The sequence below is a fragment of the Stenella coeruleoalba genome (genome assembly GCF_951394435.1).
Source record: "Stenella coeruleoalba genome assembly, chromosome: 8".
NCBI classification, from domain to species: Eukaryota; Metazoa; Chordata; class Mammalia; order Artiodactyla; family Delphinidae; genus Stenella; species Stenella coeruleoalba.
Genome location: NC_137154.1, coordinates 47848231 through 47861084, shown reverse-complemented (window position 1 = coordinate 47861084; position 12854 = coordinate 47848231).

The window sequence follows — 12854 nt, the reverse complement described above, 5'->3', positions numbered from 1 at the left end:
GAAAATTAGCTAGATTGTGTGTGGTGGAGTGTGGGAATGTTAGAAGAGATGAAAAAGGAGAAACAGTACAGAGCTACAGAGTGATGAGGGCATGGCATCAGGAAACACGTTCATTGACTGGAAAGTGGCACGGGAAAAGAGTGGAGCAGGAATACACAGAGGAGAAATTAGAGGGAGACTCAAAGGCCAGATCGTGAAAGGCCTTGTAAGCCACCTTAGGAGTTTGGACTTCATGCTAAAGCTAATGGCAAAAAGTGAAATTCCTGTCACCACAATTATTCAGTGCTCTGAAAGCGCCAGTTGGAATAATGAGAAAAGGAAAATAAATGGAAATTGGAAAGGAGAAAATCATTTGCTGATGATATGGTAGACCATTAGGACAACCTAAAAAAATCAATTGAAAAACTTAAATTTAATAAGTTAATTCAGATATACTACATACACCCCACTTCCCTCAAAAAATACCTTGAATAAATGGAAACATGTTTCTGGATGAGAAGAAATTGTAGAGATGTTCAATCTCCCCACATTAAACCATTCTAATCAAATATTTCGTTAGGAAGATTATTTTACCAAGTGATTATAAAGTTTATTTTGTAGAAGTAACAAGTTAAATAGCTATATACCTTTTTATTAAAGGGGGATGATAAGAGGAGTCTTACTACTAGTAACATAGTGCAGTACTAACCTAGGAATTGACATCTCTGGGACAGAATTGATTGTAACTAGACCTAGATGTTTGTAAGAATTTAGCATGTCATAAATTATCACTTCACATTGGTGTGGAAAAAAGAATAGTTAATATTACATTTATATCATATGCAGGTATATTAATTAGGTGAATATATAATATAGGCTGATATTTATTAAAATCAAAAATTAAAAGTTGAACATCAATGAAAACTGGTCTAAAAAATTAGCTGCCAGTTCATGATAAAAGTATAACCAATAAACACGGGGGAAAATACTATCTTCACCAATAATAAAAACATAACACTTGGGGCTAATAACATATGAAAGGAATATTAAAGCTCAGTTTTAGCAGGACTGTCAAAATGGCAACTCATAACCACTAACAGGAGTGTAAATAATTCCTACCTTTTTGGAGAGCTGACGGGTATGAAGAGCCTTTAAAAAGTCAGTACACAGAGGGAACAGATCAGGAGTTAAGGATTCAGGAACCTCAAGAATGCATGTGTTTCCCCAGAGGGCAGCACTGGATGCACAGTCTACAATAGGAAAGTGCAAGAAAGCTGCAGAAAGGACCAGGCATCCAGCCTACAAAGCAAGGGAGTAATTGCAGAGCTCAACCTGAGACAGCAAAAAAGAACAAGTATGACTCGAGAACCACCAGACTCAGCAACAGCAGCAGCAACAACAGTCACTGAGGAGCTAGGTCGGAGATGAGCTAGGGGTGGGGCTTCCCTGGTGGCGCAGTGGTTAAGAATCCGCCTGCCAATGCAGGGGACACGGGTTCAATCTCTGGTCCGGGAAGATCCCACATGCCGCGGAGCAACTAAGCCTGTGCACCACAACTACTGAGCCCATGCGCCACAACCACTGAAGCCCACGCGCTCTAGGGCCCATGTGCTGCAACTACTGAGCCTGCACTCCAGAGCCTGCGAGCCACCACTACTGAGCCTATGTGCTGCAACTACTGAGCCCACGTGCCACAACTACTGAAGCCCACGCACCTAGAGCCCGTGCTCTGCAACAAGAGAAACCACCGAAATGAGAAGCCCACGCACCGCGACAAAGAGTAGCCCCTGCTAGCCGCAATTAGAGAAAGCCCACGTACAATGAAGACCCAGCACAGCCAAAAATAAATTAAAATTAAATTAAATTTTAAAAAAGATGAGCTAGGGGCAAGGCAAGCATATCACCCAGGCTCTCTTACATATACTTAAATATATCAATAAGCACTTAAATACTTGTCCATCTGTTTCATATTTCGGAAGCTGTGGTCAAGTTGTTATTGGCACAGATTCCTCTGGATCAAACAAAACACTGTTAATTCCTACCCTCCTGTAACTTATTGCAGTAATTATGACCCTTTGTCTCTAACACATGCCCACCATCTGTCATCTGCCACTTTTGAGTTATATGATTACCGTTAAGATCAAGAAACCCATTTCCATTGCAGCAATTTTCACCATCATCTCTAGCCTACACAGAACAGACACAGCAAAGCTCTTCAAGAATGTCTTTGCTCCTCTTTCAAAACATCCCTTAACTCTGGAGAAGAGAGTAATAATAAATCCTTTCCAATATTACATCACCCTGCACCTCTGAACACTATTCTCTATGGTATTCGAGAAGTTATGTTATTAGAAATAGGTCAAGTTTGATTCCAGGTTTTAATTACCCAGTTTAACAGAATAGGTTGCTCTTTCAGATGTTTAAAGCAACATGTTAAACTCCAGGTTCCAGATGTTTGCACCCATGACGATGAATTCAACCCAAATGTAACTTACATTTGGTCCATGATAGACTCCCACACTTTCTCTCCCGGCTCTTGGTAATGTAATTACTGAGGTCTTGTAATTCGTACAGTACTAACTGGTATCTCCTCTAGGAGCAGGGAATGCTTGCATTTTTTTCTATCAGGGTTAAGTTGGGATCTAAGTCTCATTATGGGCCTGGAGCCACTGACAGTGGTGGGGAAGCGCAATGAAGAGATGTGGTATCAGTTTGTGAGGCAAATGCTCCAGATGTAATCAAGAGTAAACTTGAATGGAGTGGAGGTCTGACACCCTCAAATAAGCAGATAAGGGATATTGTTGTTATTGACAAGAGAGGTTCAGAGGAATGGGGTGGCTGTGTTCTTAGCCTCACTGGTGTCTACCCAAATGCCTATCCATTGCTCTTCATCAGTTCTCTTACCATATCTCTGACCAGGTTATGAATTTAATTAGTGCTGCAATTTTGCAACCATTTCAGTCGGAGTGTGATTTGGTCCTCAGCCGTATTTGCCTTGCAGCCGTTGATAACAAGCGCTAAAAACTATACTAAAAAACCCAAAACAACAACAACAAAAAAACAGACAGACAGAACCCTAGGACAAATGGTAAAAGCAAAGCTATACAGACAGAATCACACAAAGAAGCATACACATACACACAAAAAGTGAAAAAGGAAAAAATATATTAAAAAGAAGAGAGCAACCAAATCAATAAACATCTACCAATTATAATAAACTCTAAATACTAAACTAAGATAAACATAAAACCAGAAACCAATTAGATGCAGAAAGCAAACCCCAAGTCTACAGTTGCTCCTAAAGTCCACCGCCTCAATTTTGGGATGATTCGTTGTCTATTCAGGTATTCCACAGATGCAGGGTACATCAAGTTGATTGTGGAGCTTTTATCCGCTGCTCCTGAGGCTGCTGGGAGAAATTTCCCTTTCTCTTCTTTGTTCTCACAGCTCCCAGGGGCTCAGCTTTGGATTTGGCCCCGCCTCTGCGTATAGGTCGCCTGAGGGCATCTGTTCTTTGCTCAGACAGGACGGGGTTAAAGGAGCAGCTGCTTCGGGGACTCTGGCTCACTGAGGCCGGGGGAGGGGGGCGGGGAGGAGTGCGGATGCGGGGCGAGCCTGCGGCGGCGGAGGAGGCCAACGGGACGTTGCACCAGCCTGAGGCGCACCGTGCGTTCTCCCGGGGAAGTTGTCCCCGGATCCCGGGACCCTGGCAGTGGCGGGCTGCACAGGCTCCCGGGAGCGGAGGTGTGGAGAGTGACCTGTGCTCGCACACAGGCTTCTTGGTGGCTGCAGCAGCAGCCTTAGCGTTTCATGCCAGTCTCTGGGGTCCGCGCTGATAGCCGCGGCTCTCGCCTGTCTCTGGAGCTCGTTTAGGAGGTGCTCTGAATTCCCTCTCCTCGCGCACCCCGAAACAATGGTCTCTTGCCTCTTAGGCAGGTACAGACTTTTCCCCGGACTCCCTTCCAGCTAGCTGTGGCGCACTAGCCCCCTTCAGGCTGTGTTCACGCCGCCAACCCCAGTCCTTTCCCTGGGATCCGACCTCTGAAGGTGGACCCTCAGCTCCCAGCCCCGCCTGCCCCGGCGGCTGAGCAGACAAGCCTCTCGGGCTGGTGAGTGCTGGTCGGCACCGATCCTCTGTGCGGGAATCTCTCCGCTTTGCTCTCCGCGCCACTGTTGCTGCGCTCTCCTCCGTGGCTCCGAAGCTTCCCCCTCCGTCTCCACCAGTGAAGGGCCTTCCTCCTGTGTGAAGACTTTCCTCCTTCACAGCTCCCTCCCTGAGGGGCAGGTGCCGTCCCTATTCTTTTGTCTGTTTTTTCTTTTTTCTTTTGCCCTATCCAGGTACGTGGGGAGTTTCTTGCCTTTTGGGAGGTCTGAGGTCTTCTGCCAGCGTTCAGTAGGTGTTCTGTAGGAGTTGTTCCACATGTAGATGTATTTCTGATGTATTTGTGGGGAGGAAGGTGATCCCCATGTCTTACTCCTCCGCCATCTATAAGGTCTCCTCCCAGCCGTTGAGAATGAGGAACTACTTAAAAACTTCCATAGGGACCTTTTGGTGATCCTCTTCTGTTTCTTAATTGTATGCTCACAGCTCTTGTTTACTCTTGTTCTCTATGTTTATTCTTGAAGGTGACAGAGAAGCTAGATGGCTCCAAATTTTTAAAATCATTATTTTCATCATAGCAACTGAATGTCATAGCCACTTGATCTCTCAACACCTTGCCCTCTACCTGCAGTTTTCTTCAATTCTGCCACTAGTGATAATTTGAGAAATCTCTATACCCTAAAATTAATTTTTTCCTCCAGCAAGGAGGTTATCTCTGTGCTGCTCCCAGTAACCCAATCCTGAACCCCATTTAGAGGATCTATTTTCTAGGACCACTTTGGTCCCAATAAGTATTTCAGTCTGGGTCCCAGCAGGAAACAGGTTCTAATTTTAAACTAATTTGATAATAGTTTAACAATCTGGGACTATTTAAAGAGGTGTGGGCAGAGTTTAGGGAAACCACAAGAAATAGGGAAGTATTCCAGTGGTAGTAACAAGGGTGTGTTTTATTCCTAGGCCTGAAGAGGAAGAGGAAGGAGCCATCTCCAGAAACTGGAAGGGAGAAAGTCATGTAAAGAAGGCACTTTGGTAAGAGCTGTGACTTCAGATCTAGAAGAGCAGCCAGTCAAAATTAACCCTCCAGTCTGTCAGGGCTTCCCATTGGCCAAACCTAGTCAAAGCCAGAGGGCTCGGGAGCCCATTGATATAGTCCATTTAGGCCAGCCTCCCAATGTTGGAGAAGGATAGGAGTGGATTTAGAAAGGCAAATGGAAGATGTCTGATACAGGATCCAAAATGACCTGATGAGGGACTTTTAGTGGACCTTAGTCTTCCTGAATATATCTATGATTCACATCCTTGGGAGTCCAGCTCTCCTTGGACTAGCTTCTGTACCCAATTAGGTTATCTGTAGCATAAGGAGAAGTGTTTTTGTTTGTTTGTTTTTGAGATACAACTGACATATAACATTAGTTTCAGGTATACAACATAATGATTCAATATTTGTATATATTGTGATCACAAGAAATCTAGTTAACATCCATCACCACACGTTACAAATTTTTTTTCTCGTGATGAGAACATTTAAAATTTACTCTCAACAACTTTGAAATATACAATACAGCATTATGAACTATAGTCTCCATACTATACATTGCGTCCCCAAGACTTACTTATGTTGTAACTGGAAGTTTGTGCCTGTTAACCACATTCACCCATTTCACCCGCCCTCACTCTTGACAACCACCACCAGTCTGTTCTCTGTATCTATGAGTTTGGTTTTTTTTGGGGGGCGGTTAAGATTCCACATATAAGTGAGATCATACAGTGTTTGTCTTTCTCTAACTTATTTCACTTAGCATAATACCCTCAAGATCCATCTGTGTTATTGCAGATGGCAAGATTTCCTTCTTTTTTATGGCTGAATAATATTCCATTGTGTATAAATATACATACTGCATCTTCTTTATCCATTTATGCATCAGTGGACACTTAGGTTGCTTCCATGTCTTGGCTATTGTAATTAATGCTGCTGTGAACATGGTAGTGCAGATATCTTTCCGATTTAGTGTTTTCATTTTTTTAGGATAAATACCCAGAACTGGAATTGCTGGGTCATACAGTAGTTCTATTTATAATTTTTTTAAGAACCTCCATACTCTTTTCCATGATGGCTGTACCAATTTACATTCCCACCAACAGTGCACAAGGGCTCCCTTTTCTCCACATCCTTGCTAATACATATTATTTCTTATCTTTTTGATAGCCATTCTAATAGATGTGAGGTGATATCTCACTGTGGTTTTGATTTGCATCTCCCTGATGATTAGTGATGTAAAGCTCCTTTTCATGTACCTTTTGTCTTTGTAAAAACGTCTATTCCAATCCTCTGCCTATTTTTTAATTAGATTGTCTGTTTTTGCTATTGAGTTGTGTTTATATATTTTGGATATTAACCCCTTACCAGATATACTGTTTGCAAGTATTTTCTCCCATTTGGTAGGTTGCCTTTTCATTTTGTTGATGGTTTCTTTTGCTTGGCAGAAACTTTTCAGTTTGATGTAGTCTCACTTATTTTTGCTTTTGCTGCCTTTGCTTCTGGTGTCAAATCTAAAAAATCACCTCTAAGTCTGAAGTCAGATAAAACTGAGTTGCTTAAAATGTACATCCTGGTGATTTGATACATATACACCGTGAAAGGATTCCCCCCATCTAGTTAATTAATACATCACCTCCAGGCCAGCCAAACTTCTTGAAGGTGTTGTCCATACTGGCTCTGTACTGATGATCCCACTAACACATACCAGTACTTTTTTCAAGCTTGTGTATTTCTTTGAATAAAAAAAGGTATTTCTATTGTTTGCACTAAATTATGACTGGATTATGAACAGTGGCTCTGACTGGGATCTTAATAGATGTGATCTTTGAACTTAGTAATTTACCAATACTAGTATTTACCAATACTAGTTCTGCTCTGTCAATTTTCTCCAAGGATCCCTTGATATTCAAGTTGATTTCTCTTGCCCTCATTACTTCATTTTGATGTTGTAATGACTGAAATAGGTTATTTCTTAAAAGAAGGATCTACTATTGTTTGTCAGAGACATTAACTAGGTACCAGTCTAGCAAGTGAGGAAAATCATAAGAGATATCACTTACTAAATATATGTGACAATGAGTTTAGTGGCTAAAAAAACAGTTTCTGAGAAATAAAAATACATAGGATTAGTATTTTGATTTCCTTTTTTTAATGAAAATGCTTCTTACAAAACATTTCATCCCTAATATAGTCTTAAGAGATATGGAAAATCAAACTTCTAGGTTTTAATCCTGGATTTGCTACTAATTTGTCCTATAACCAGTTATTTAACTTGGGACTCTGATTTCTCACCTGAGAAGGGGGATAACTGGCCCACATTTTGATTGTTATACAGCTCAAATGAAATAATATATTACTTATTACTGAAGTACAAGAGTTGCAAATGAAATGCAAATATATAATTTTCATTATTATTAGCACTCAGTGATGTAGCAGTGTTTGGCTCATGGTAATTGCTCAAAAGTCACAGCCATTATAACTATAATAATTGACCAAAGAAGCAATAGCCTGGCTCAGAAATTAACAATCAACCCTCCAAAACATCAAATGCAATAAATTCTAGTTCCAGGGATGAAGGATTCCTCAACTGTATGTGTTCAGACTTTCTAAGAGTCAAACTTCTTTTTCTGTGGAAGAACCTGTAGCACCAGAATTCATCATAGATAGAGCAGTTCATGTTTAGACAGGGATAAATCCCACCTTACCCCACCACCTACTTTAATATATTGATATTTTCAATTATGAAATGGTTGGAAATTTTCTTTCAAAAGGAGAGAGGCGTGCCTTTACTTTTCCCATCTATCATTGAACCAGGAAAGGAAGGTAACAACTCTTGGAGACCTATTTAGAGCTAAAATATAAACTACGGAAAAATCCATTCAAAAATCCTGTGCCTGTGTTAGTACTCTCAAATATCTGAATGTGTGGGTCTGTGTTTATACATGTGAATGCAGGCTTACCAAGGATAGCAGATACTGACTAGATCAAAGCAGTTATTTCTAAAACAACAAAATCCAGCAAAAACTAACACTTGGGAGCATATTCACCAGTTGCCTGACAATCTAAAGGTGGGTACTGATGGGGATCTGCCCAGGTGGAAGACAGCAGGAGAGCAAAGGGGGCCTTTTGCCCACTGGAAGATAAAACGAAAGATATCTGGTCTAATACTAAAATATAGGCATAACTTGGAGATATTGTGGGTTCGGTTCCAGACCACCTCAATAAAGAAAATAATGCAATAAAACGAGTCACATGAATTTTTTTTTTTTTTTTGGTTTCGCAGTGCATATGAAAGTCATGTTTACACTATACTGTAGTCTATTAAGTGCACAATAGCATTATTTCTAAAAGAAACAATATACAGGGCTTCCCTGGTGGCGCAGTGGAGTCCGCTTGCTGATGCAGGGGACGGGGGTTCGTGCCCCGGTCCGGGAGGATCCCACATGCCGCGGAGCGGCTGGGCCCGTGAGCCATGGCCGCTGAGCCTGCGCGTCCGGAGCCTGTGCTCCGCGGCGGGAGGGGCCACAGCAGTGAGAGGCCCGCATACTGCAAAAAAAAAAAAAAAAAAGAAAGAAACAATATACATACCTTAATTTAAAAATACTTTATTGCTAAAAAATGCTAACCATCATCTGACAATGCAGGGTTGCCACAAACCTTCAATTCGTAAAAAACAAACAAAAAACCTCATCATTTGTGAAGCACAGTTAAGTGAGGTATGCCTGTATGCATGTCACAGAGGAAACCAAGTAATTAAAAAGGACAGGAGATAGAAGGGTTGAGGGAAGAAAAGGAAGAGGCTATTAGAAGATTAAACTTCCAGGAATAACGGAATTTTCCTTTGTGTCTTCATGGGTACAAAATGGTAACATCTCAGAGGTTTTGATTTCTGAATGAAAATGTATAACTTTTTGGAATTAAAAAAAAAGTCTAAATCAATATTCTGCATCAGCTTCTATCTGTTTGGCTCTTTGATCCTAAAATAATTCCTTCATGTTCACTATTTAGTGGATAACACAAAAGTGGGAGAGAAGGCTGACATGAGGACTACCTGCACAGTGACTTGCTTGATGCTGTTTTAAAGTTTTATTTCTTGTCAATTGCATTATGAATATAAAAAGAGTACTAGTTTAAAGAGGAAGGGAATTTTTCAATCAGGTTTCTCTTCCTGTGACTCAGTTTTCATATAAAAGCAACTGGAAGGCTTCCCTGGTGGCGCAGTAGTTGAGAATCCACCTGCCAATGCAGGGGACATGGGTTCGATCCCTGGTCTGGGAAGATCCCACGTGCCACAGAGCAACTAAGCCCATGTGCCACAACTACTGAGCCTATGCTCTTAGAGCCCATGCTCTGCAGCAAGAGAAGCCACCGCAATGAGAAGCCCACATGCAGCAGTGAAGACCCAACACAGCCAAAAAAATAAAGGAAAAAAAAAAAAGCAACTGGGAATACTACTTCTGTATGGGGCACGTGTAAAAATTTTAATGGATTCTTTGTTCCTAAACCCCAAAATTCTAAATTTTTTTCTCTCAATGGACTTGAAATCATTTTAAGATGTGAAGTTATGATGATACTGTCTCTTCAACAGTATCCATCCCTTAAACATTTATAGTGTGTCAACACTGTGCTAGAAGTCAGAAACACTACAGGAACTCCTAATGCCTATATAGAAGGTACTATAGAAATGATGTGAAAGCACAGGATTCCAGAGACCAGATTTGACAATGTTTAAGCCTCCAGCATGGGGACAAGATCTCCGAGATGACTCTGAAACTGCATTTCCAGATGGAGAAGAAACGCTTACTGACCTGAGTCCTAGCTATGAAGGGATCCATCCCTCCTTTTCTGTTCTCTTCCCCTAGGGAAGGGCAGAATAGTGGGAAGACGGCCGGTGGAGTGTAGGGACTGTCACTTTTGTAGTCTGAAGAGGTCAGCTTCTCTAGAATAGAGCGCTGTAAACCAGCCCGGACCCCCACCCTCTCCAGAAATTAGGCGGATCCCAAACCATTCGCACCAGCTCCCAGAATAAAGTCGGCCCAGCTCAGCCCGGAGTGGTCTGAGCTCACTGCTACCGCGAGAGCAGTAGGAGTTCCGTATGAACCTTAAGAGATCTTCACTAAGAGCGTGTGCAATTGGTAGCTTCAGCCTATCAATAAAAATAAGAAATCAAGCTAAACCTGTGCTTGCCCTCAGGAGTCCCTCCAGTCTGAGAGTTGGGCAGGCCTGAAGGCTCGGACTGCTTGCCAAGGCAGTAAGGATACTTGAGTCCTCGCCTAAGAAACAGTCTAGCCACTGCAGCCTCTGGACGTATTCCGCTGGGAGGCACCACCCCTTGCGGCCCCGGTGGAGCGGTTTGGCGCCAGCACAGTCCGCTGCTGCGTTAGTCCTCCTGCTGTAGAGCAGTGGGGCTTTCCTGGCCAGGTCGCTCATGTATTCTCTGCGGATCCCGGAATCCACACATTTTCCCATGAAAACTGGGTAACTGTTCTGTCCTTTGGGCTTCTCTTCAATTGCTATTAGGAGTGTCTAGTGACCTCTAGTCTCCAGTACTATGAAACAGACTTGCCATTTGGTGCCTGGAGACTTGGTGAGATTTCCAGCTGGGTCTCACCACTTGGTTTCCTCGGGCTAATCGTGAGCCTTTCGAAGCCACGATTTTTCTTGACTATAGAGTGCACTTAGTAGGACCTTTCTTGACGTGATTGTGAAATTAAAATGACGTTAAACTTTTAAGAAGACTTCCCGGCAACAGGGTCCTGTGAAAATCAATAGTTTACTATGTAGTATGTACTATTCTAGAGATGTAAGTTCACAAGAGATCTTAGGACTCTTGTTATCTCAACCCTTTTAATTTACAGCTAAGGGCTTCCCTGGTGGCGCAGTGGTTGAGAGTCCGCCTGCCGATGCAGGGGACATGGGTTTGTGCCCCGGTCCGGGAAGATCCCACATGCCGCGGAGCGGCTGGGCCTGTGAGCCATGGCCGCTGAGCCTGCGCGTCCGGAGCCTGTGCTCCACAACGGGAGAGGCCACAACAGTGAGAGGCCCACGTACCGCAAAAAAAAAAAAAAAAAAAGGAAACTGAGGACTTCCCTGGTGGCATAGTGGATGAGACTCTCTGCTCCCAGTGCAGGGGTCCTGGGTTCGATCCCTGGTCAGGGAACTAGATCCCACATGCATGCCGCAACTAAGAGTTCACATGCCACAACTAAGGAGCCCACATGCTGCAACCGAGGAGCCCGTGAGCCACAACTAAGGAGCCCGCCTGTCACAACTAAGACCCGGCGCAACCAAATAAATATTAAAAAAAAAAAAGAAAAGGAAACTGCCTCCTACTATCAAAACTCATTGACACCACCTCGTTGTCTTGTCTACTATATGGCCTCATGACCTCCATTCTTGCTCCTCTTCCCCTCACTCTACAAAATATCCAGTCTCTGGATATCCAGTCACTGTTATTGAAGTCTTTTCCAAATGACATACTGTTGTTGCTTTGTTTAAGATTCTTTAATGTCTCTCCATGACCATGAGAAATTTTTTAGCTTGGCACAAGAAGTCCTTCATGACCTGGCCATCCTCTAACCTCACCTTTCGCTTTTATACTTTATAATCCAACAATGTCAAGTACTTAGCTTTGACATTGTTGTCAGGTACTTTGACATTACTTGTAGCTGGCTGTATACATCATGTAATTTCATTATTCCATTTCTTTGCACAAATTATACCTTCTGCCTCCTATCTGTTAACCCAATAACTGAATATAGAAAATCATTATAAAAATTAACTAAAATAATTGAAAACTTCATACATAAGTACATTTATGGCAGTTCAATTCATGATATAAAAATTAAAACAGTCTAAATACCCGATAATATAGTGATAAGTATTATGGTACAGCCACACAATGGAATGTCATGTAATCATTAACATTTTAAATAAGTTGTATGTAAAATTTTATTTTTTTTAAATGACACCAATAAAAATATAAAAAATACAGAAAAGCATGAAGAACATAAAGATAACCAAAGATCCTCTCAAAGAAACCCACTAATAACATTTTTGTATACATCCAATGTTTTCCCCATGGAAATATCTGTATAAATATAAATAGAATCTTACCCCATAGAGTTCTATATCTTGTACTTTTAACACCATAAGTATATTTTTATTATAACATTCTTGGAAAATATAAGTTTTAATGACTGCATAAGATTACATCATGTAGATGAACCATAATTTATATGACTTTTCCCCTATTTAGGGGGGAGGGCAGCATAGAAATATTATAATAAATACCTTAAACATTTATCTGTGTACGTGTTCTAATGTGGTTCAGAATGCTTAGCCCAGACCCACCACTTTCTGGAGAAACCTATTTGAACATCAGCCCTTACAACCATGTTATATGCCTTATCACTTCATCCCTGGGCATGTCTGAGAGCACCAGAGTGAACATTTGATACAAAGCAGGCCAATCCAAAGGCTTACCGGTAGCCTATAGTTTGGCCTGGTCTCAGACTTGTCAGGAGGTAGTAGTTATAAGTTGAGCCAATCATCTTCCCCTACTCAGAAATCTAAACAGAGACCCAGAAGTTACAAGTTAATGATGGGCAATAAAATTGAAAACAATATATTCAAGGATGTGGTGGCAATAATAAGCATGCACAGAGTGAGTAAACAGGAGGTCAGTCTGTAGAGAAGAGAGGAATAACCAAAGAGAAACAGAAGTTCTTGAAA